This window comes from Sarcophilus harrisii, chromosome 4, assembly GCF_902635505.1.
Source record: "Sarcophilus harrisii chromosome 4, mSarHar1.11, whole genome shotgun sequence".
Taxonomy (NCBI): Eukaryota; Metazoa; Chordata; class Mammalia; order Dasyuromorphia; family Dasyuridae; genus Sarcophilus; species Sarcophilus harrisii.
In genome coordinates, this window is record NC_045429.1 from 304296068 (window position 1) to 304319479 (window position 23412).

At 34.6% G+C, this 23412-nt stretch overlaps 1 long non-coding RNA gene across 1 annotated transcript in view; it reads left to right on the forward strand.

The window, feature by feature from the left end:
* LOC116423244 overlaps positions 1 to 23412 on the forward strand; it is a 50633-nt gene that overhangs the window by 11142 nt on the left and 16079 nt on the right. Inside the window, exon 2 of the long non-coding RNA XR_004233776.1 lies at positions 5414 to 5543. This is a non-coding gene — a long non-coding RNA (uncharacterized LOC116423244). The remainder of the gene's footprint in view (positions 1 to 5413; positions 5544 to 23412) is intronic.

The following is a 23412-nucleotide window of genomic DNA, read 5'->3' on the forward strand; positions in this document are numbered from 1 at the left end:
AGGGTCAGAAGAGAGAAGTTTTATATTGAATTTGATTTTATGTTGACAAAACTCTTATTATTCCTTTCTTACTTCCAGAATTTTTGGTGACTGACCTGAAAGATCTTCAAAATATTGAATTTTGTCTGAGTTCTACTAGGGAGTTTTGATTTCTTTCAAGATTTTGAAAGCATCCCTAGACCTACCCTATAGCAAGTCTGATCTGAAGTTGGACTGGATCTTAACAATTCTCCTCTTGTGTTTGACCTGTATTCCCAAGGATGGAATGGAAACAGAGTGTCTTTTAAGGCTGCAGAAGGGGAGAACGCTCTTTGAGATATTGAAATTGTTTAGTGTGGTCAAATGAGTACTTTGTACTAGGAATCAAGTAACTTTTGGTTGTGATCCTAATTCTGTTGCTAATTCTGTGCGATCTTGGGTAAGTTATTTTACCCCATGGGCCTTAATTCCTAATCTCTAAAAATGAGGGAATATAGAGTTCTTCTTATCCTAACATGCTATGGTTCTAAACTGAAAAATTATTAAAGACAGCTCCTTTAGCAGATAGTATAATGGGTTGACATAGACTTCATCCTATTGTTACATAGTTTTACTTTTTTCCAGTGGCCCTCTAGATTTTGTGAGATTTTTTTTGGATAATATAAAGATTCTGAATAGTGGGAAAAGCAGTACACTAGCATGCAGTTCTAAATAGAAAAGTTAAAAATTACATAAATTTTTATGAACCAATGGTAAGTCTGAGTTATTGTGTACATAATCAGTTTTGTCTGTGATGATTTTCTAGTTCAAATACAGTAAAATTTTTGTGTTTTCAATATCATCATCCTTAATATAATCTCAATTTTCTAATCTATTTTGATGAACAGAAAGGGTCTAAAGACAAATTTCTGTCCTGCAATTATAGTACCTGAAATACGACAGGAACTTTAAAATGTGCTTTCATTGATTATTTATTAATTATTTTATATTTAATGTTCTGTAGATTCTTGTAAGGTGGTTAAAATGATTGTTTTTGTTGTTTATTTGTATGTAATATTATCTTTGGTCAGATTCATTTAGATTTGCCGGAAACATATTTTGGGCTAATCCATTAGCAAACAAGAGTACATGTTCTTTATTCTATGTAGTTTGGAGATTTAGTATTCAGCATAGTATTTTTATTAAAAACATTGTCTTTACATTTTTATGAAACAATGTTATGTGCAGGTAATAATAGATAACTTGTGTCTATAATAATCCCCCACAGGTAGTACAATATTTATTGGATTCTCAGGGATATTTTGAGATTTATTTACAAGGATTTGGGATCTGTTAGAAATAGGTCAGTCAATATAGGCCAGTGTTCTGGCATATAATTCTGACCATTTGATTATTTCTTCCTAGGTACAGTAAATAAATACTAAATTTTTATAATATGCTTTGATATGATACACAGTTCCCATCACTACATTTATAAACTACTCTGATCAATAAATATGGACTTCCTTGTGAATAACTGTTCTATAATTTTTGGTGACAATATATTCCTTTTGTGTAAATCAACTTACATTACTCTAATGTTTGTTAGATCCTTCTTCATGAACATATTGTTAGTAGATTTTATATGGATGTCACTCATGGAATGCCTACTGATACTCCTCTTGGAACTTAGTCATTTGATAGGCTTTCTCCATAGATCAGTCACTGAAAAACAAACAAAAACATCATCCACAGCTTCAGCTTTTTCATTGATAATCTTATGCCTAGTGAAGAGCAGGGTATCTCATCATCTTCACTTATTAGTTTAATTAGGCCTCAACATTCAAGCTCAAATCTTTTGAGGGGCCTAAATTATAATTAACAAATCAATAATGATTGTACTTTATATTCCCTTGGATTTTCGGGCAAACTCTTTTTGTTTCTCAGTCAGTATGTATTTTGGGGAGTAAATGCTTATAGATTTTCTGACTATAGGCTATGAATACTTTTTACATGAACATGATATTGACCTATATGCGAAGGGTCACTGGTATTCTCATTTTTTTGTTAATAAATATATAATGTCTTCTGTTAAGAAAAATAGAATCAATCCTAAATCAGTAGTGTTTTTTCATAATTCACATACTGTTATACATATTTGAGCCAAAAATATGGATCTTATCCAGACCTGCTATTTTTAAATTTTGTACAGATTATAATTATTTTTAAAAATTATTTTTATCATTAGGTACTTGAAAAACATCAATGAATATGAACCCTTTCCTATACAAAAAACCCTCAACAAAACCAGAAGATAGTAGAATTTAAGTAATATGCTTTGATGTAACTGTTTTGTCATTCATTATTTTAAGGATACACAAGATTTCTCTTTTGTGGTTAATCCAGGCTATACTTTTCATTGTGTTGGAATGTTTTGGGTCTTTTTTATTCTCATAACACGGTTGAATTATTTATTTTGTTCCTTATATTGCTTTGCTCTTGTTATCACCTTAACCTTTCAGAGTTAGCTTTTAATTGTTGACTAAGGATATCAAAACTTTCTAATGTAACAGAGGATAGGCTAATAAGAGCCAAGTTTTGCCTATATACAATAGGCTCTGCCTGGTGCCAACCCAGGTGAGCCTGCATCTGGAAGTGAATGATGATATAATTGAAAGACCCTGCTTTCCCTGGTTCATAGTATTATTAGTAGATAGTCTATGGTTATTTTCTGTTTGATTACTGACTGATAAGGGTAGGGCAGAGCTTTGTTATTAGCTTCTAAATCTGAACTTAAAGCCAAACCAATCTTTCTTTCCTATTGGCAATTTTGTAAACCTCTAGGTCGAGAGAAAAGTCTAAAGTTTTAATCACCACATCTCAGTGGTGACCTTGAATATGTGGAACCATTGTTTTTCTATCTCTGTTGTGTTTCATTTTTTTTTTTTTTTTTTTTTTTTGCCCTTATGTGGAAGAGTGTAGAAGGGATGGAGAAGACTCTGATCTTGTGAGCTTTGAAAGGTCGGAAGAGCCCCCAGAAGTTCAAGAACTGGAATCCATACTAGTGTTTGCTCATTACGGAACACAGTTCCAGGGAATGATCTACAAGACCTAGCTCAGCAATGTATTAACCCAGTAGCCAAGAAGTAATGCCTTCAAACAAGAAAGTGATTCATTTATCTTCTATATCACACCCAGAATATGAACTTTTTGGGAAGAATGTTTAGTAGCCTACTTTCCCCAGGATTCAAGATGGTAGAAGAAAGAGTGTACCACAATTTAGGAGATATTTTTGTACTTTGATTCTTGTTATTTTTTTCAGTAAATATTCCTTTATAAAAATTAATTAGTGTTAATTAGTTAGGTGATATTAAGATACTAATCATTATCAATTAAAATGGGGGGAAAATAACCTGGAATTTCAATCTTGAGTTGAGAGCAATGAAAACACACAGCCCTCAGAGGTGCCCCTAAGACTCTAAGAGAGATATAGCCAGCTGAGTTCTGGGACATGATCTATTATTTGTGCAAGAGTTGGGAGAGTAAGTTCAGAGATTTGCTATGTTGATATATTTTTATTTTCTGGCTTCCATTTCATGTCTTTCCTTTCTTCCTCCCTCCCTTTCCTTCCTTCTCTTCTTTCCTTCCTTCTGTCCTTCCTTCCTTCCTTCCTTCCTTCCTTCCTTCCTTCCTTTCTTCCCTCCCTCCTATCTTCTCCTTCTTTTTCTTCCTTTTCACTCTTTTTTTCCTTCCCTCTTTTCCCTCCCTTTCTCTCTCTCTCTTTCTCCCTTCCTTTCTCTCTCTTTTCATCTTCTTTCCCTCTCTCCCTTCTTTTTTTCTCCTTTCCCTTCCTCCCTCTCTCTTTTCCTCCTTCTTTTTCTTCCTTCCTTCCTTTCTCTTTCTTCCTTATTCCTTTTTCTATTCCACATATCTAATTATATATTGATATAATCTTTCACTGTCTCTCTGTGAAAGATCTTTCATTGTCTCTCTCTTCAATAGTTTCTGAAGCCATAGCTCAACTTGTTTTTTCTATGATCCTTACTGTGTAACAGTTTCAGCATATAACGTTGAATGAAGTTTGAAAGTATTTTATACAATTAAATATTGTTGAAGCATGCATTTGTTCATGTTGATTATAACATATATTAAGTTTTAAAAATAACCCTTTTTTAAAAAGCATATTTAGCCTATTAGTTAGAACTGTGTTATCACACTCAAGGAGGGCTTTTCAAAATTCCATTCTAATTATGTTCATTTCCTACTCTCCCCCGCCTCCAAATCACAAGCATCCCTTTTCTCTCTTACTCCTCCCCCTCGTTTAAAAAAAAAGAAAAACAAAATCCTTGTAACAAATATGCATGGTCAAGCAAAATAAATTCCCGCACTGACCATGTCCAAAAATGTATATTTCATTTTGAAATGACTATTTTACTTCTCAAAATCTTTTATAATAGTAGTAAGAGTAAGCCTTGAGTGATTGAGACAAATTGTGATTTTAAAAAATCTATGACCTAGAGAAACATCCAGATTGGAGACTGACAGATTCAGAAGACAAAGACTCTTAGGTATGATAGAGGGGAGCAATAGTTGATTGAACTCTTGAAAGTTGAATCTAGTGCTCTAGAATGAGGGAAAGAGAGATGGCTCTTAACCTGCTTAGTGAAAGTTGTGTCAAAATAACTGGAGGTGAATTAGAGATTTAAAACTCAGTGAGGATCATTCATCTGCATACATACATACATATCATACAAGATGATGTATCCTTCTGCCAGGCAACAGGGAGAATGTGACTAGAGATCAAAGCTCACCTTACCTCCTCAATTCCATGTGCAAATGGGAGACAAAGATATTTGTACCGTAGAATTTGTAATAATGAGAGAGATATTCTTGACACAGTGTCAAAGATAGAGGGAATTGTTCAGTATGACCCATCATTTATCTAATTTAATAAGGTTCTGAATGCATCTTTTGGTACACCGACAAATATAAGGAGCTAGTCAGCAGCTAAATTGATTGATCAAGCAACTGGAGTTTGGGATGATAATGCAAAATGGCTATTTCCATTTCTGTCTATTTAGTCTGCAAGTGATGGAAGACAAGGAGATGGTGTGACTGAAAATGATAAAGTTAGGCTGGAGATGGAGGAGCATTTAATATCTTTGACCAGCTGGGGAGTTGACCAAAAGAACACAGGAGATCTCTTCTAATGTTTGAAATGTCAATATGTTCTCTGCTTGCTGCCTTGCCAAGATTTGATCAGATAAACGAGCCTGTATGATGTGTTCCCTTCAATGTATCTTGTGTATTTAGGTATTTTAATAATGTTATAAGGGAGGTCAGGCAGCAGTAAACAGCAGTAAATAAACCTAATTGGATATGAATTCCAAGTCTGACATGTTTATCTCCTTTCTTCTTTATCTTCTAATCTATTACATTTCTGTTTGTTATTTAGATTTCAAGAAGCTATCCCCTTTGGGCATTGGATGTATTTTGAAACTTCATGGAAAAAAGTTCCATTTACATTTTGGAGACCACATTCCATTGTGATGAACTGTTAGAAATCTTATTGTCTACTGGAAAAGGTTAGAGTATAAATTAGTGTAACACCCTCTCTGGGGTCACTTTCTTAACTCATACTATCATTGGCAGATTGAGTTTCCAGAAGGTGGCTGCTATTCTGAGTCCTATGGGTAACTCTGAGGGGGTTGGCTGTCAAGTACTGTCACCCAGGAGACCCTACCAGTGTGTTTCCCATTAATATCAATTAACTAGATTTCAATTCACTTTTACAAAAGGCATTACTGAGAACCTGTGGTATGAATAGTTGATATAAAATATCCCAAATCAGTGACACATTCCCCACCCCGCCCCCCGCATAGGTCCCTGGGGAGAGCAAGAACAAACTTACAGTATAATAATGATAGTGAAGCACCTGTATAGAGAACATATGTGGCAAAGAGGGAACTTCCCATCCCCAGTACCAGAAAGCCCCACCTTTTTTTCTTTTGGAGAGTTCTCAATGAGTTCATTGCAGGATATGGAGCTGGTGATGGATGAGAAGCTGCCATGCTCAGCTAAGCTGACTCCACAAAGAGTATGACTTTCTTACTGGAAAGATCTGTGATCCAGCCTATTCCTCTGCTATGATAAGCCATTTTTCTACTGAAAACTTTGCACTGTTGCTTCTGATACTCTCTCCCCCTCGAGTTTCAGGAAAGGGAAAGAAAGATACCAGCTGAACTCTCAGTTCTCTGAAGGCCCGATAGTGCTCACAAGGTCTTCACCTAGACACACCCATCTCAAAGTAACTGTGGTTATTTCCCAATGGTGGGATAATAGGAGCTCCCAAATTCACAAAATCCTTGTCTAGATACATCTATCTCAGAATACCCAGGGAAAAGAAATACCCCAGGCAGAGGGGATCATGGGCTCACAGGTACTGAGTGGGGGATAGGGCAACTGTCCTTCCCTCCACCTGGCAGTACCAAACAGTCCTGTCTCACTTGCAACCACAAAAGGAAAAAAAAGACTGAGAGATGGGCGGGCTGCACTTTTTTGTTTGCACACTTTGTTCCAGTTCAGCAACTACTGAGTCATCAGTTCTTCAGGCTTCACAACCAATTAAAAAACTTTTCATCATTACACCGTACCAACCCTTTTATGGCTAGAAACCAGATCTCTTAAATTTCCAAAATGGTTGGATTGGAAGCAGACAGAACATATCTGTAAATGCTCTATGAACTGCAACCTAGACGATAATGTCTGTGCATGCTTCAAGGATTGCCTCCCCATTGGCCATTTTATTACCATTATACTAGGATTCCCCCACTGTTTCCAGCTTCAAAAGCCCCCATGTATATTGAGAAGTAAATAGACTTGCAGCTCGGAGGGGTCCTTGTTCCCGTGCTGTCTCTGTCACATCCTTGTTATATGATGATGGGCAAGTCCTTCAACCTCTTTCTTTTAGTTTTTTATTATGGAGAAAATAATATGTGTAGTATCTACTCACAGAGCAGTTGTAGTAAGGATTAAATAAAATATATGTAAAGGATTTTATAAACATTTATAAAAATTTATAAACATTAAAGGACTATATCAATGTCAGCTATTGTTATTGTGGATGGGGAATAATGGAACATAAGTTACCAAAACTGCAGAAGCTCCCTTCTTTATAAGGTATAAGCACTATGAAAAAGCTCTGATTCTTTCCAGTAGTTCTGTGCTCTCTGGAGACTCATCCAGGTCTGTTCTCCCTGGGATTTCCATACTTGCCTGAACCAATGATTCCTGAATACTATTCTACCTTGTATTTCTTTCCTTGAACATAGGTCACTGAAAAAAATGCTATTAGAAGGATATTTCCTGTTAATAAGGATTGACCAGTGAACCTGGTCCTCATGAGCATGTGCAGAGTACTACGAATGCAGTTCTTTACAGGGAAGAGGGTGGAGAATCAGCTTCTGGAATTTATTAAGATGTGAGATGGAAGTATTTTGGAGAAACTTTATAACACTCATAATTCAGTTACTTCTGCAGTACTAAACTGAAATTGGGGACACCTTCAAAAGGCTTCTTTTGGTCTTGTTGGTCTTTATCCTCTCTCTTAGTTTGGCTTGGCTTCTTTTCTTTGGCTAACACCTTTCCTTGGTGAAAGATGGATATAAGGAAAGAGGCCTTGGGCCCTCCCCATAGAAGCTGACATGTGGATAACTGGAAAAGGGTCTCAGTCTTTGCCTCAAGTATTTTGTTTTAGATGAAGAGATTAGAGAATATCACTTTATGAATTTCAAAAGATCATAAGAGAGAGCCTGAGAACTCAGGATTCTGGAGCTTGAGTCCTTGCCAGATTTTATAGTTTGTTTAGCAAAGTGACTTTAGGAAGGGATGGCAAAATTTAGTTATGTTGCATTTGAAAGTAAGCACCTGTGCTAAATCAGAACCCAATATCCCCAGAGACTGAAATGGTAAAGGTGTTGGGGGAGAGAAAATATTTTTATTTCTATTCTAGCTATATTTTTTAAAGTAAATACCCTCTTGAAAAAAGCTAATTGCTATAATTGATTGAATGAAACTGGGTCATTGGTCACTCACTAATGACTAACAGGAAATATGACTTGTGAGAACATGAGTCAGTGACTTCAGAGAATAACACCCTCAGGACTACCTCTAGGAGTATGAGAGGGAGATTGATATAGCCAGTGCAGTCTTAGGATAATGAACAAGAAAAACACTAACTACATCAATACCGATAGTTACTTCATGAATCTGAGAATTCTGGAGTTCCTGACATGGGGCTAATTCCTCAATAGGTGGTACTTCCTGAACTACACCTCTTCTTTAAGGAGAAGACAACTTTTGCCAGGAGGATGCTTACAGTTGAAAGATCTAAGAAAAGTTCAATCAAGCTGGGCTGCCTGAGTGATTTGGACAGTACAGATTAGACAAGATGGGAAATATCAACAATCCTGGAACTTGTAGTTGTAGGCAATCAGTGATTTGAGGTCCTAAGACTAAACTTGGTAAATATGGATCACCATTTCTGGGTACTCAGTTTGAGCCACCTTGGCTATGGAGACAGGGAAGGAGAGAGGTATACCCCTTCTAAACCAGGGTTCTTAATCTTTTTGCATCATGGGTCCCTTTAGCAGTCTTAAAATTATCATGAATTTCTTCTCAGAAAAAAAATGTTGTTTTTAAATACCTAAAATGAAATGCAAGGATTATAAAGGGAAGTAAATATATTGAAAGATAGTTTTCAAAATATGATTAAAAGACAAATTCACAGATCTGAGATTAAGATTTCCTTCCTTTTTTCCTTCCTTTGAAGGGGCTGGATTCTCTTGACTCAATCATCACTAGCTATCTTTGACACATTGTCTAGTCACAGGGACACCCACAGACCATTCAGGAATAAGTGGGTTGCCTAGGTACTGTAATCCATTCCTGATCATGCTCCATTAGATGGTTCCTACAACATTGCCAAGTTTGTTCCTGTTGTCGTCATTGTTGTCATCATCATCATCATCATCCTATCATCATCACTGAAGTGGTTGTTGTGTTTGCCTTGTGATTGTTGTCATCTTCATCATCATCATCATCATCATCATCACCATCATCAGTTCTGTTTTCATAGAGGAAGCCAGGTTATAAAGTCATCAGTGCATTGAAAAAGTCTGTTGATGGAATTCGTTCACTTATTTCTTCATTCATGTATTCTAGTGAATATCTACCACTGTGTCAAGGACTAAGACAGATAGAAAATGAGAATTGCATATAATACCTTCTGTCTAGGAAAGTACAATTCAAAAATTAGCTCGATGCAATTTCAGAAAAAAAATCTCTAGATATTCAAAGGAATGTTTTACTTCCCACATTCATCAGGGTTAACAAGTCCTGTCCATTCTGCAACTCCTCACATATCACATCTCCTTTCTGACATCCACATCACAGTGGAAAGACCACTGGTTTTAGAAAGTCAGAGGATAAGAATTTAAATCCTGTTTAAAACCACTTTACTTCCATGAGTTTTGGTTTCCTCATGTGCAAAATGAAAGAATTGGATTATATGACTTCTGACATCTTTTCCAGCTCTGGATCCATGACCCTAAACTTCAAAATGGCACCAGTTTCTTCCTATGTACAAAATGACATATTTTCAGAATAATCTTCCTGAATCACAACTCTGGTCTTAGCACTCACCTTTTCAAGAATCTCTCCTAGCTTCCTAACCTACATTGGAAAATGGGTGTGTATATGATTTAGGATAAAATGAAAAACTCTTCATGCTGTGCCCAATCCCCTTATCAATCCAGCCTTGTCTAATCACCCCATATATTTTATACTGTAGCAGAAATAGAATACTGTGTTCTTGAACATATATTATAACTTTTTGATCCTATTCCTTTAGTCATGCTTTTCTCTCTCCCTAGAATGCCCTATCTCATCCTTACGTATTTAAATCCTACCCATTCTTCAAAGTTTGACCCCAATGCTACTTTTTTTTAAATGAATCCTTCCCTGATCTCCTACCACTACCCAGGTGAAAGTCATTTTCTCTTACTCTTCCTTCATAGAACTTTGGACTCTTCTTATCATAATAATCACACTGTGCCTTCGTGTACTTACAACTGTATATATTCTACCCTTTCTGACTAGGTTGCAAGCTCTTTGGGAGCAGAGATCATTTCTTCTTTATCTTCATATTCCCCTTAATGTCTTACGTGGCGTCTTCTACAAAGTAGGATTTATTAAATGTTTGTTGAATTATGTTGAATTAAGTTCATTATACTCTTTTGCAGAAACTATAAGGAATCTATATTTTATACAAGTTCTAAAAGGCCATACCCTGTTTCACCACATTGACAAACCTTAGGGGAAAACTATTTTCTTTACAAACAACCTACTCTACCAGCTGCTAATTTCAATTCCCTTTACCGCTGGAAGACTAATTAAATAAAAATGGCCAAGCTTCCAGCTAGTTACATTTTTTTGAGCATCTACTGTTTTTTCAAAAGAGTACCCTTTTTTCAAATATTTGAAGAATCAAAACAGGGACCTCATTTCCCCCTAGTGACTTCCTCCAATGCCAAATTGTAATATGGAGCTGGCTATGGTTCAACAGTACACATATGGGACTAGGAACTAGAAGACCTAAATTTTATTATTATTATTATAGCTTTTTATTTACAAAACTTATGTATGGGTAATTTTTCAACATTGACCCTTGCAAAACCTTCTGTCCTAACTTTTCCCCTCCTTCCCCCCACCCCCTTCCCTAGATGATAGGTAGTCCAATACATGTTAAATATATTAAAGTATATGTTAAATCCAATATATGTGTATATATATATATATATATACATACACACATATATATTTATTTATATTAGTTATCTTGCTGCACAAGAAAAATCAGATCTAGAAAGAAAGAAAAAAACCCGAGAAGTAAAACAAAAGAGCAAGCAAACAATGACAGAAAAACTAGAAATGCTATGTTGTAGTCCACACTCATTTCCCATAGTTCTCTCTCTGGCTGTAGTTGACTCCCTTCATTACTGAACAATTAGACCTAAATTTTCCTCTCAGCTCTGCCTCTTACTATTTATATTGAAAGCCTTGAACAAATCAATTAATCTCAATTGAGGGCCCTCAATTTCCTTATCAGTTAAATTATGTCCTGGGATTACATGATCTGTAAACTCCCTTCATTAAATCAATAAGCCTATCATTTTGGGTTCTTAAAGATTATGCTAGTAGAACTCAAACTCTACTAGGTCTAACAGAGTTAGAAAGGATTGGATTGTGTGTCTGTTATCCAACAACCAGCCTTCCTAAGTTCAGAGAGACTCATTATCAGGTAAGTTTTTTTCAGTCATGGCAACTCATAAAAATTTTCTATTAAGGCATGAAGGAGCTATACTTTGCATTGGGGAAGGGAATATCAACACAGAAGAAATAACAGATCTTTGAAGTACTAAGTAAGCCATATAGACTTTTAAAGAACAGAACCAACATGGTGGAGAGGCAGTAATTTACCTGAACTCTCCCAAATTGCCCTCCTAATAACTTTAAAATATGGGTATGAGTTGACTATGATGGGATAATTTTTAAAAAACCTAAAAGCTGAGAAAAAGGGATAAACTGAAAGAAGGGAGAGATAGGGGGAAATTATCTCACATAAAAGAGGCATAAAAGGAAGAGGAGGGAAAGATGGGAAGTTGGCAGGCTTATTCTCATTGAAATTGACTTAGAGAAAGAATAACATTTTCAGTTGGGTATAGAAATTTATCTCACCCTACAGGGAAGTAGGAGAAAAAAGGAATAATAGAAAGAGATTGGGGGTGATTAAAAAAAAGGATGATTAAGGGAGGCAGTAGTCAGAAACAATAAAGGAGGCAGTGGTCAGAAACTTTTGAGGAGAGACAGGGTAAAAGGACAGAGAGAAGGATAAACAAAAGAAAATAGAATAGTAATAATCATAATGTGAATGTGAATAAGATGAAAATGGAAAATGGAAGCAGATAGCAGAATGGATTAAAAAACAGAATCCAATAATATGTTGTTTACAAGAAACATACTTGAAATACAGAGACACATACAGAGTAGAAGAGAGGAACAGACTCTATCATATGCTTCAGCTGAGCTTAAAAAAAAGAAGGGGTAGCAATCATGAGATCAGACAAAGCAAAAGCAAAAAGTAGATCTAATTAAAAGAGATAAGCAGGGAAACTACATCTTGCTAAAGTATGCCATAGACAATGAAGTAATATCAATACTAAACACATATGCACCAAATGGTCATAGCATCCAATTTTTTTAAAGAAAAAGTTAAATGAGTTACAGAAAGAAACATTAAAACTATACTAGTGAGGGATCTCAACTTTTCCCTGTCAGAACTAGATAAATCTAACCATAAAATAAACAAGATATTAAGAAGATGAATAGAATTTTAGAAAAGTTTTATACAACAGGCCTCTGGAAAAACCTGAATGGGAATAGGAAAGAGTATTTTTTTTTCTCATTTGTCCAGGACACCTTCACAAAAATTGATCATGAATGAGAGCATAAAACTTCATAAATAAATGCAGAAAACATAAATATTCAATGGGCCCTTTTCAAAATATACTGTGATAAAAACTATATTCAATAAAGGGCTTTGAAAACATAGAATACAATTAATTTGAAATTGAGTAATCAAATTCATTTTTACCTAATTTTTTATTTACAAATATGCATGGGTAACTTTTCAGCATTGACCCTTGCAAAACTTTCTGTTCCAAATTTTTCCCTCCTTCCCTCACCCCCTCCCCTAAATGGCAGATAGTCCAATACATGTTAAATATGTTAAAGTATATGTTAAATTCAATAGATGTATACATATTTATACAGTTATTTTGCTGCACAAGAAAAATTGGATCTAGAAAGAAAAAAAACTAAGAAGGAAAACAAAATGCAAGGAAACATCAACAGAAAGAATGAACATGCTATGTTGTGGCCCACACTCAGTTCCCACAGGCCTCCTTCTGGGTGTAGATGGCTTTCTTCATCACTGAACAATTGGAACTGGTTTGAATCATCTCCTTGTTGAAGAGAGCCATGCCCATCAGAACTGATCATTGTATAGTCATGTTGTCTTGTATAATGATCTCCTGCTTCTGCTCATCTCACTCAACATCAGTTCATGTAAGTCTCTCCAGGCCTCTCTGAAATCATCCTGCTGGTCATTTCTTACAGAACAATAATGTTCCATAATATTTATATACCATAACTTATTCAGCCATTCTCCAATTGATGGACATCCATTTAGTTTCCAGTTTCTAGCCACTTCAAAAAGGGCTGCCACAAACATTTTGGCACATACAGGTCCCTTTTCCTCCTTTAAGATCTCTTTGGGATATAAGCCCAATAGAAATACTGCTGGATCAAAGGGTATGCACAGTTTGATAACTTTTTGAGTATAGTTCCAAATTGCTCTCCAGAATGGTTGAATCCATTTACAATTCCATCAAAAATGCATCAGTATCCCAGTTTTCCCACATCCCGTCGAATATTGGTCATTATTTGTTTCCTGCCATCTTAGTCAATCTGACAGATGTATAGGGGTATCTCAGAGTTGTCTTAATTTGCATTTCTCTGATCAATAGTGATTTGGAGCACCTTTTCATATGACTACAAATAGTTTCAACTTCTTCATCTGAAAATTGTTCATTCATATCCTTTGACCATTTACCAATTGGAGAGTAGCTTGAATTCTTATAAATTTGAGCTAATTCTCTATATGTTTTAGAAATGAGACCTTTATCAGAACCTTTGAATGTAAAAATGTTTTCCCAGTTTATTGCTTCCCTTCTAATCTTGTCTGCATTAGTTTTGTTTGTACAAAAACTTTTTAACTTAATATAATCAGAATTATCTATTTTGTAATCAATAATGATCTTGTGTTCTTCTTTGATCACAAATTCCTTCCTCCTTCACAGATATGAGGGGTAAATTATCTTTTGTCCTTCTAATTTATTTATAATATCATTCTTTCTATCTAGATCATGAAACCATTTCAACCTTATACGGTGTTAGGTATGGGTCAATGCCTAGTTTCTGCTATACTAGAGGGATTTCAAAGGAGTGGTTAATTTAAAAAGAAAGAAGAAAAATCCATTTAACTAATAAATAAAATTGGGAGCCAGTTTTATAATGAAACCAAGAAACTAGATAAACCCACTGGTTAATCTTATTTAAAAGAAAGAAAGAAAACCAAATTATCAGTGTCAGAACTGAGAATAGTAAATTCATCACTGGTAAAGATGAAATTAAAATAATTATTTAGAGTTCTTTTCCCAATTATATACCAATAAATCTAACAATCTAAGTGAAATGATGAGTATTTTCAAAAATATAAATTTCCCAGATTTACAGAAGAGGAAATAGAAAATTTAAATTACCCTATCTTAGAAAAAGAAGTTGAATAAGTCATAAATGAACTCACTAAGATTAAATACCTAGGACCAGATAGATTCGCAAGTAAATTCTATTAAACATTTAAAAAACAATTAATTCCAGTGCTATATGAACTATTTGAAAAAATAAACAAATCAGGAATTCTATCAAATTCCTCTTATGACAAAAATATCGTGCTGATACTTAAACCAGGGAGAGCCAAAACAGAGGAAGAAATCTATAGAACAATTTTCCTAATGAATATCAATGCAAAGATTTTAAATAAAATACTAGCAAGAAGGTACACTCTAACTGGATGGGTTTCATGCCAGGAATGGAAGACTTGTTCTATATTAAGAAAACTATCCGAATACCTGATTATATGAATAACAAAAAAGCCCACAAAAATCTTATAATTATTTCAATAGATGTAGAAAAAAAAACTTTTTTACAAAATACAACACTTCTTGCTATTAAAAACATTAGAAAACACAGGAATAAAAGGATTTCTTAAAATTATAAGTAGTATCTATCTAAAACCATTAACAAGTATTATCTGTAATGGGGATAAGTTAGAAGTCTTTCCAATAAAATCAGGGGTGAATCAAGGATTCCTATTATCACCACTATTATTCAATTTTATACTATGAGTGTTAGTTATAGCAATAAGACAAGATGAAAAAAGGAAGAAGGAATTGGAATAGAAAATAAAGAAGCAGAAGTTGTATTCTTTGCAGATGATATGAAAGTATACTTAGAGAATACTAAGGAATCCACTAAAAATGGTCGAAGTAATTAACTTCAGCAAATTTGCAGAATACAAAATAAACCCATATAAATTATTAGCATTTCTATTTATTACCAACAAAATCCAACACAAAGAATTAGAAAGAGAAATTCCGTTTAAAATACCTGCCAACACATGGACCCACACTTAACACCGTACACCAAGATAAGATCAAAATGGGTTCATGATTTAGGCATAAAGAACGAGATTATAAATAAATTAGAAGAACATAGGATAGTTTACCTTTCAGACTTTTGGAGGAGGAAGGAATTTGTGACCAAAGAAGAACTAGAAATCATTATTGATCACAAAATAGATAATTTTGATTACATCAAATTAAAAAGATTTTGTACAAACAAAACTAATGCAAACAAGATTAGAAGGGAAGCAATAAACTGAGGAAACATTTTTTACAGTTAAAGGTTCTGATAAAGGCCTTATTTCCAAAATATATATAGAGAACTGACTCTAATTTATAAGAAGTCAAGCCATTCTCCAATTGATAAATGGTCAAAGGATATGAACAGACAATTCTCAGATGAAGAAATTGAAACTATTTCTAGCCATATGAAAAGATGCTCCAAATCACTATTGATCAGAGAAATGCAAATTAAGACAACTCTGAGATACCACTACACACCTATCAAATTGACTAAAATGGCAGGAAACAATAATGACCAATGCTGGAGGGGATGTGGGAAAACTGGAACACTGATGCATTGTTCGTGGAGTTGTGAATGGATCCAGCCATTCTGGAGAGCAATTTGGAATTAGGCTCAAAAAGTTATCAAACTGTGCATACCCTTTGATCCAGCAGTGTTTCTACTGGACTAATATCCCAAAGAGATCTTAAAGGAGGGAAAGGGATCTGTATGTGCCAAAATGTTTATGGCAGCCCTTTCTGAAGTGACCAGAAACCAGAAAATGAATAGATGCCCATCAATTGGAGAATGGTTGGGTAAATTGTGGTATATGAATGTTATGGAATATTATTGTTCTGTAAGAAATGACCAGCAGATTGAATACAGAGAGGCTTGGAGAGACTTACATGAACTGATGCTAAGTAAAATGAGCAGAACCGGGAGATCATTATATACTTCAACAACAATACTGTATGAGGATGTATTCTGATGAAAGTGGATATCTTTGACAAAGAGAAGATCTAATTCAGTTCCAATTGATCAATGATGGACAGAATCAGCTACATCCAGAGAAGGAACACTGGGAAATGAATATGGACTACTTTATTTTTGTTTTTCTTCCTGGGTTATTTTTAACCTTCTGAATCCAATTTTTCTTGTGTAACAAGAGAACTGTAAGGATCAGCATACATATATTGTATCTAGTATATACTTAACATGTTTAACATGTATAAGACTACCTGCTATCTAGGGGAGGAGGTAGAGGGAGGGAAGGGAAAAGTTGGAACAGAAGTGAGTTCAAGGTACAATGTTGTAAAAAATTACCCACACATATGTTCTGTCAATAAAAAAGCTATAATTTTAAAAAATTATCTGCCAACAATATAAAGTTATTGGGAGTCTCCCTGCTAAAACAAAGTCAAGAACTATATGAGCACAATTATAAAACACTTTTTTTTCACATAAATATAGACCTAAACCTGAGAAATGGAGAAATATTAATTGCTAGTAGATAGGCTGAGCCAATAGAATAAAAATGGCAATCCTACGTAAATTAACTTACTTATTCAATATCATACTAATCAAATTATAATAAAAAATTTTATATAGCTAGAAATAAGCAATATTTATCAGGAAGTGCTAAAGATCAATAATAAGAGAAACAATGAAAAAATGTAAAGGAATATAGTATAGCAATACCAAATCTTAAACTGTGTTAAAAATATTAATCATCAAAACAATCTCATACTGGCTAAGAAATAGTGATAGATCAGTGGAATCAATTAGATACACAACACACAATGGTAAATGATCATAATAATTTAGTGTTTTTATAAATCCAAAGACCCAGATATTTGAAACAAGAACTTACTACTTGATAAAAACTGCTAGGAAGTAGAAAGGAGTTTGGCAGAAGCTAGATATTTAAAAACATCTCACACATCGTACCAAAACAACTCACACATCATACCAAAATGGTTATAACTTTAGGTATAAATGGTGGTATTACCATGAAAAAGTTTACTTGTCAGATCTATCGATAAGCTCAGAATTTATGACACAACAAAAAACAGAGAACACTATGAGATATAAAATGGATAGTTTTGATTACATTAAGTTAGAAAGTTTCTTCCCAAACAAAACCAATGCAACTAAAATTAGAAGGAAAGCAGGAAACTGGAGGTAAGTTACAGCAAATTTCTCTAATAAATGCCTCATTTCTCAAATATATAGAGAAATGAGTCAAATTTATAAAAATACAAATCATTCTGTCCATCAGTTGGAGAATGGCTGAATAAATTGTGGTATATGAATATTATGGAATATTACTGTTCTGTAAGAAATGACCAACAGGATAATTTCAGAAAGGCCTGGAGAGACTTACACGAACTGATGCTGAGTGAAATGAGCAGGACCAGGAGATCATTATATACTTCAACAACAATACTATATGATGACCAGTTCTGATGGACCAGGCCATCCTCAGCAACAAGATCAACCAAATCATTTCCAATGGAGCAGTAATGAACTGAACCAGCTATGCCCAGAAAAAGAACTCTGGGAGATGACTAAAAACCATTACATTGAATTCCCAATCCCTATATTTATGCACACCTGCATTTTTGATTTCCTTCACAAGCTAATTGTACAATATTTCAGAGTCTGATTCTTTTTGTACAGCAAAATAACATTTTGGTCATGTATACTTATTGTGTATCTAATTTATATTTTAATATATTTAACATCTACTGGTCATCCTGCCATCTAGGGGAGGGGGTGGGGGAGTAAGAGGTGAAAAATTGGAACAAGAGGTTTGGCAATTGTTAATGCTGTAAAGTTACCCATGCATATATCCTGTAAATAAAAGGCTATTAAATAAAAAAAAAAATACAAATCATTCCCCAGTTGATAAATAGTCAAAGGACATGAACTGATAATTTTTGGGTGAAGAAATCAAAACTATGTAGAAAATATGTTTTAAGTCATTATTGATTAGAGAAACACAAATTGAAACAACTCTGGGGTACCATTTCATGTATATCAGACTGGATAACATGACAGAAAAGGAAAATGATAAATGTTGAAGGGGATGTGAAAAAATTCAAACACCAATGCATTGTTGTTAGAATTGTGAACTTATCCATTCACTCTGGAGAGCACTTAGACATTATGTCCAAAGGGCTATAAAATTGCGTACATCCTTTGACTCAGCAATATCTCTACTAGGTCTATATTCCAAGGAGATCAAAGGAAAAAGAAAAGGACTTATATGTAAAAAAGAATAACAGCTCTTTGTGGTGTCAAAGAATTGGAAATTGAGGGGATGTTCATCAATGAGAGAAAATGGCTGAACAAGTTATGGTATAGGATTGTAATAGCACACTATTGTGCTATAAGAAGTCATGAATAGGATGCTTTCAGACAAACATAGAAAAATTAAAATGAACTGATGTAAAGTGAAATGAGCAGAACTAGAAGAACATTGTCCACAACAATGATAGTATTGTAAGGATGATCAACTGTGAAAGACTTAGCTACTCTAATCAAGACAATGGCCCAGGAAAATTCCAAAGGACTTATGATTTAAAAAACGCTATCCAGCCCCACAGAAAAAATTGATGGAATCTGAATAAAGATAGAAGCAAAGTTGTTTTTTTTTTTCACTTTTCTTATTTCTCTTGGGTTTTCTGTTTTTTTTCTTTTGCAACATAGCTAATATGAAAACTTATTTTGCATGACTTCACGTGTATAATCTATATAAGATTATTTGTCTTCTCAAGAAGGAGGGAGGAGTGGAAGGGGGGTAAATTTGGAACTTGACATTTAAAGAATGAAATAATTTTAAAATTAAAACATTTTATATATAATTGAGATTATTCTTTAAAAAAGGAAGTGAAATTAAACTTGTTCTGCTTGTCCATCAAGGACAGAACTAGAATCTGGTGAAATTCACAGAGGGGGCATATTTCAGTGTAACCAGGAGATTCTTAACAATTAGAATGTTCTAATAGTGCTTCAGGAAATAGAGAGTTCATGAGCCACTGAAGAGACTCAAATTGAGTCTGAGTGACCAATTGTTTGGAATATTGTAGAGGGGTATCATACTTCAGATAGGTTTACATAACTCCTTGAATTCTGTCTCTGTCTCTGTCCTCTCTCTGTCCATCTGTGTGAAAACATATTTTAAAAACTACATAGATAAAGTTTGTTTGACCCTAGAGGTAATGAATTGTTTTTGTTGTTGTTTTTTTGTTGGGGAAGGGAGAAGTAATTAAATAGCCCAGTCAGACCTATAAGTTTAAGAAAATCACTTTGGTAACACATATTGAAGAAGTGACTTAAGCCAAAGAGACAAATCAGGAAGCTAATGCGATAGTTCAGGTAAGATGTTATGAGGGTCTTAATGGAATAGTGATTGTGAGAAGAGGATGATTATAAGAGAGATTGTGGAGCTATATTTGGAACAACTGATTAGATTTGTGAGGAGAAAAAGAGACATACAGAGACAGGACAGAGAAAGACCGATATTGAGAGACAGAGACAGAGACAGATAGAGACAGAAACAGAGAAGAAATTAGAGGATGACTACTAGGTTCCATAGGGAAGGCCTAAAAATCTGGGTCCTGATAACTCTGTTTTATGGGGCTCTGTACCTCAGGGTCCCTTTACTATCCCTCCTTTTACCCAGCAAATCCATCTTTAAAATTTATTTGTGTGCCTTTCATGTTTTTAGTTTCAGGCTCACTTTGTTTTTTTTTTTTTGTTTTGTTTTGTTTTGTTTTTTAAATAATTATAACTTTTTATTGATAGAACCCATGCCTGCGTAATTTTTTACAACATTATCCCTTGCACTCACTTCTGTTCCGACTTTTCCCCTTCCTCCCTCCCTCCACCCCCTCCTCCAGATGGCAAGCAGTCCTATACATGTTAAATAGGTTACAGTTTATCCTAGATACAATATATGTGTGCAGAACCGAACAGTTCTCTTGTTGCACAGGAAGAATTGGATTCAGAAGGTAAAAATAACCTGGGAAGAAAAACAAAAATGCAAACAGTTTACACTCATTTCCCAGTGTTCTTTCTTTGGGGTAACTGCTTCTGTCCATCATTGATCAACTGGAACTGAGTTAGATGTTCTCTTTGTCAAAGAAATCCACTTCCGTCAGAATACATCCTCCTACAGTATTGTTGTTGAAGTATATAATGATCTCCTGGTTCTGCTCATTTCACTTAGCATCAGTTCAGTAAGTCTCTCCAAATCTCTCTGTATTCATCCTGTTGGTCATTTCTTACAGAACAATAATATTCCATAACATTCATATACTACATTTTACCCAACCATTCTCCAGTTGATGGGCATCCATTCATTTTCCAGTTTCTAGCCACTACAAACAGGGCTGTTCAGGCTCACTTTGTGATGATTTCCTAAAGCACCAGAATTTCTAACTATGGCTCTGAGAATGCCTCTGCTTCAAATTTGAGACTTCAACTACTAAATTAATCTAATGCTAGAAAATTTTTCTAGGAGAATTTTTCTACTCTTACCATGTCCTTTTAATAAATACCTAAATAATGGGAATAAAGAAAAATAAATATGAGTGGTTAGAAGATGAAGGTAGTTATGAGTGTCAGGAATTAAATAAGATTTCCCAGGATCCCAGATCTGAGACTAATGTTTTTTGGTTCAGGAGAAAGCAGATATTAAGGCAGAGCTCCCATATTTTTTTTCTATTAAAGTTCTATTTTTTCAACTGGAAAGAATCTTTCTCCTTTCTGGGCTTCCAAAGCGCTTATCATATTGTATCTTGAATTACATTTATTTTCCCTTACTGGAATGCAAGCTTCTCAAACTCAGGAACCATCATATTTATCCTTATATTTACCGTAACGCCTAGCATAGTCCCTTACACATGCAACAGGTCCTTGATTTGTTTCATGGCTAAAATTGATCAACATCCACAATGTCTAGCCATCTTTCCACATGCAACACCCTACCTGAGAGTACATAAACTTCATAAGGTCCACATCTAGACATAAGGGCAGAGATTCTCTGTGGTTTGGCTGCAGCTGAATAAATGCCATGAAACTGATGTGGTTGAACCAGTTCAAAGACTTGAGGTCAGTATGTTTCATCATCACTGGGACAGAGCCAGTCCAACGTCTTCATCTTTCTCCACTTGGAGGTTAGGGACTGGAGAAAACCCAGATATTATATTGATAGATATAGAGGGTTGTAGTCTTTTTTTTTCCTGTAGGCCTGAAATTACAATCTCAAGTAACCAAAAAAAAAAAAAAAAAAACCTTGCACTTACACAATCAGAATGAAATGCATTATTCAACCTCCTTATAACACTGAAATTTGAATGATATGGTCGTTTTTCTTATTATTTCATCAACTTTTATACTTGTTGAACCAGAAAATTTTACTGCTTTTAGAAACAAAAATTTCCCTTATTTGTAGGATGGTCTCTTCCAGGGGATCTCTGGCGAAAACGATGTCCTTCTGGTCTTTATTTTTTTCACCAATAAAATGAAGAGACAGAGTGTTTGGCAAGATGATAGAATAGTTGTCTTCCATGTAACTCTCCAACCCCAAAACATCAGGAGTGAACAATATGTGTCAAAGATAAAGAAGTTAAAGCTGGATTAACAATATCAGAAGACAGAAAATGCTGCTTGAGATATGTGTTTTATGTGAACATTTAAAATTCCCTATGCCCAATTCATCCCAAATGCCAGGACCAACCAGCATAAATCCCCTCAAGACTTGTGTTTCCCAGTCTAACAGTGAGGCCTCATATTTAAATTCCCCCACAGCAATGACTTAATTTGACTCCTTCCCATTCCACGAGAGGAGGAGACCTTTAGTTTTGCTCAGCCACATTAAGGAATAAGGAGCAAACATAAAATGAAATAGCAAAGGGTCAACTAGAAAAGAGGATCTTTCTGCTGGAAGGAAAAGGTACTAAAAATTTAGCTGTGGTCAGTCCTCTGGCTAGGGAGTTTGCTTAAGGCAGAGAAAAAGTTGGGATCCTAATTGCCCTAAGCTGAGAAGATTGAGTACACCCAGCCTCAAGGGTCTGTGTGAAAGAAAGGAGCCTATAGCAATAGAAATCAGAGGGGCTACAAGGTACTCGGAAAAGTTCTTGGTCTAAACAGCTAAACCAACAGTGAGACTTGTAAAGACATGGGAAAATGAGGAGAAAAAAATTTAAGGACATGACACATTTTTAAAAAGTATTATACTAGGAAAGAAAATTAACCCCAAATCCCTAATGAACAAGAAAATTATTCAAACTCTCCAAAGAGCATGAAATGATAGAAATTCCAGAATGATTCAAAAAGAAAACAAATTAAAGATGATATTAGGATGAAAATTAGATTGGAAATCAGAATTTTAAAAGAATATATATATGTATGTATGTGTGTGTGTGTATATATATATATATATATATATATATATATATATATATATTCCATCTGAGATGCTCTCAGCTCAAATACACAGGATAACTATAGAGACAGGATAATCTAGCTTTAGAAGTAGCGAGTAATCATGGTAACAAGAGGTGGGGGAAGGGGAAGGAAAGGCAATAAGCATTAATATAATATCTACTATGTGCTAAGTACTATGCCATTTGATCTTCATAACCATCCTGCAAGGTATTAGCCTTTTTTCCATTTTGCAGCTTCAAAAACTGAAGCAAACAAGCTAAGTGACATACCCATAATTACACATCTAGTAAATATCTGGGGCTAAATTTAAATTCAGGTCTTTTTGGTCCAGGCCCAGGGGCTCTATCTACTAGACTACTTCCTTCCTCCTGACTCAGAATTATAGGATGATTCCCATCCCACCACAATGATTTCTTTTTTATTTTATTTTATTAAACCTTTTTATTTACAAAACATATGCATGAGTAATTTTTCAACATTAATCCTTACAAAACTTTCTGTTCCAAATTTTTCCCTCCTTCCCTCACCTCCTCCCCTAGATGGCAGGTAGTCCAATACATGTTAAATATGTTAAAATATATATTAAATCCAATATACGTATACATATTTATACAATTATCTTGATGCACAAGA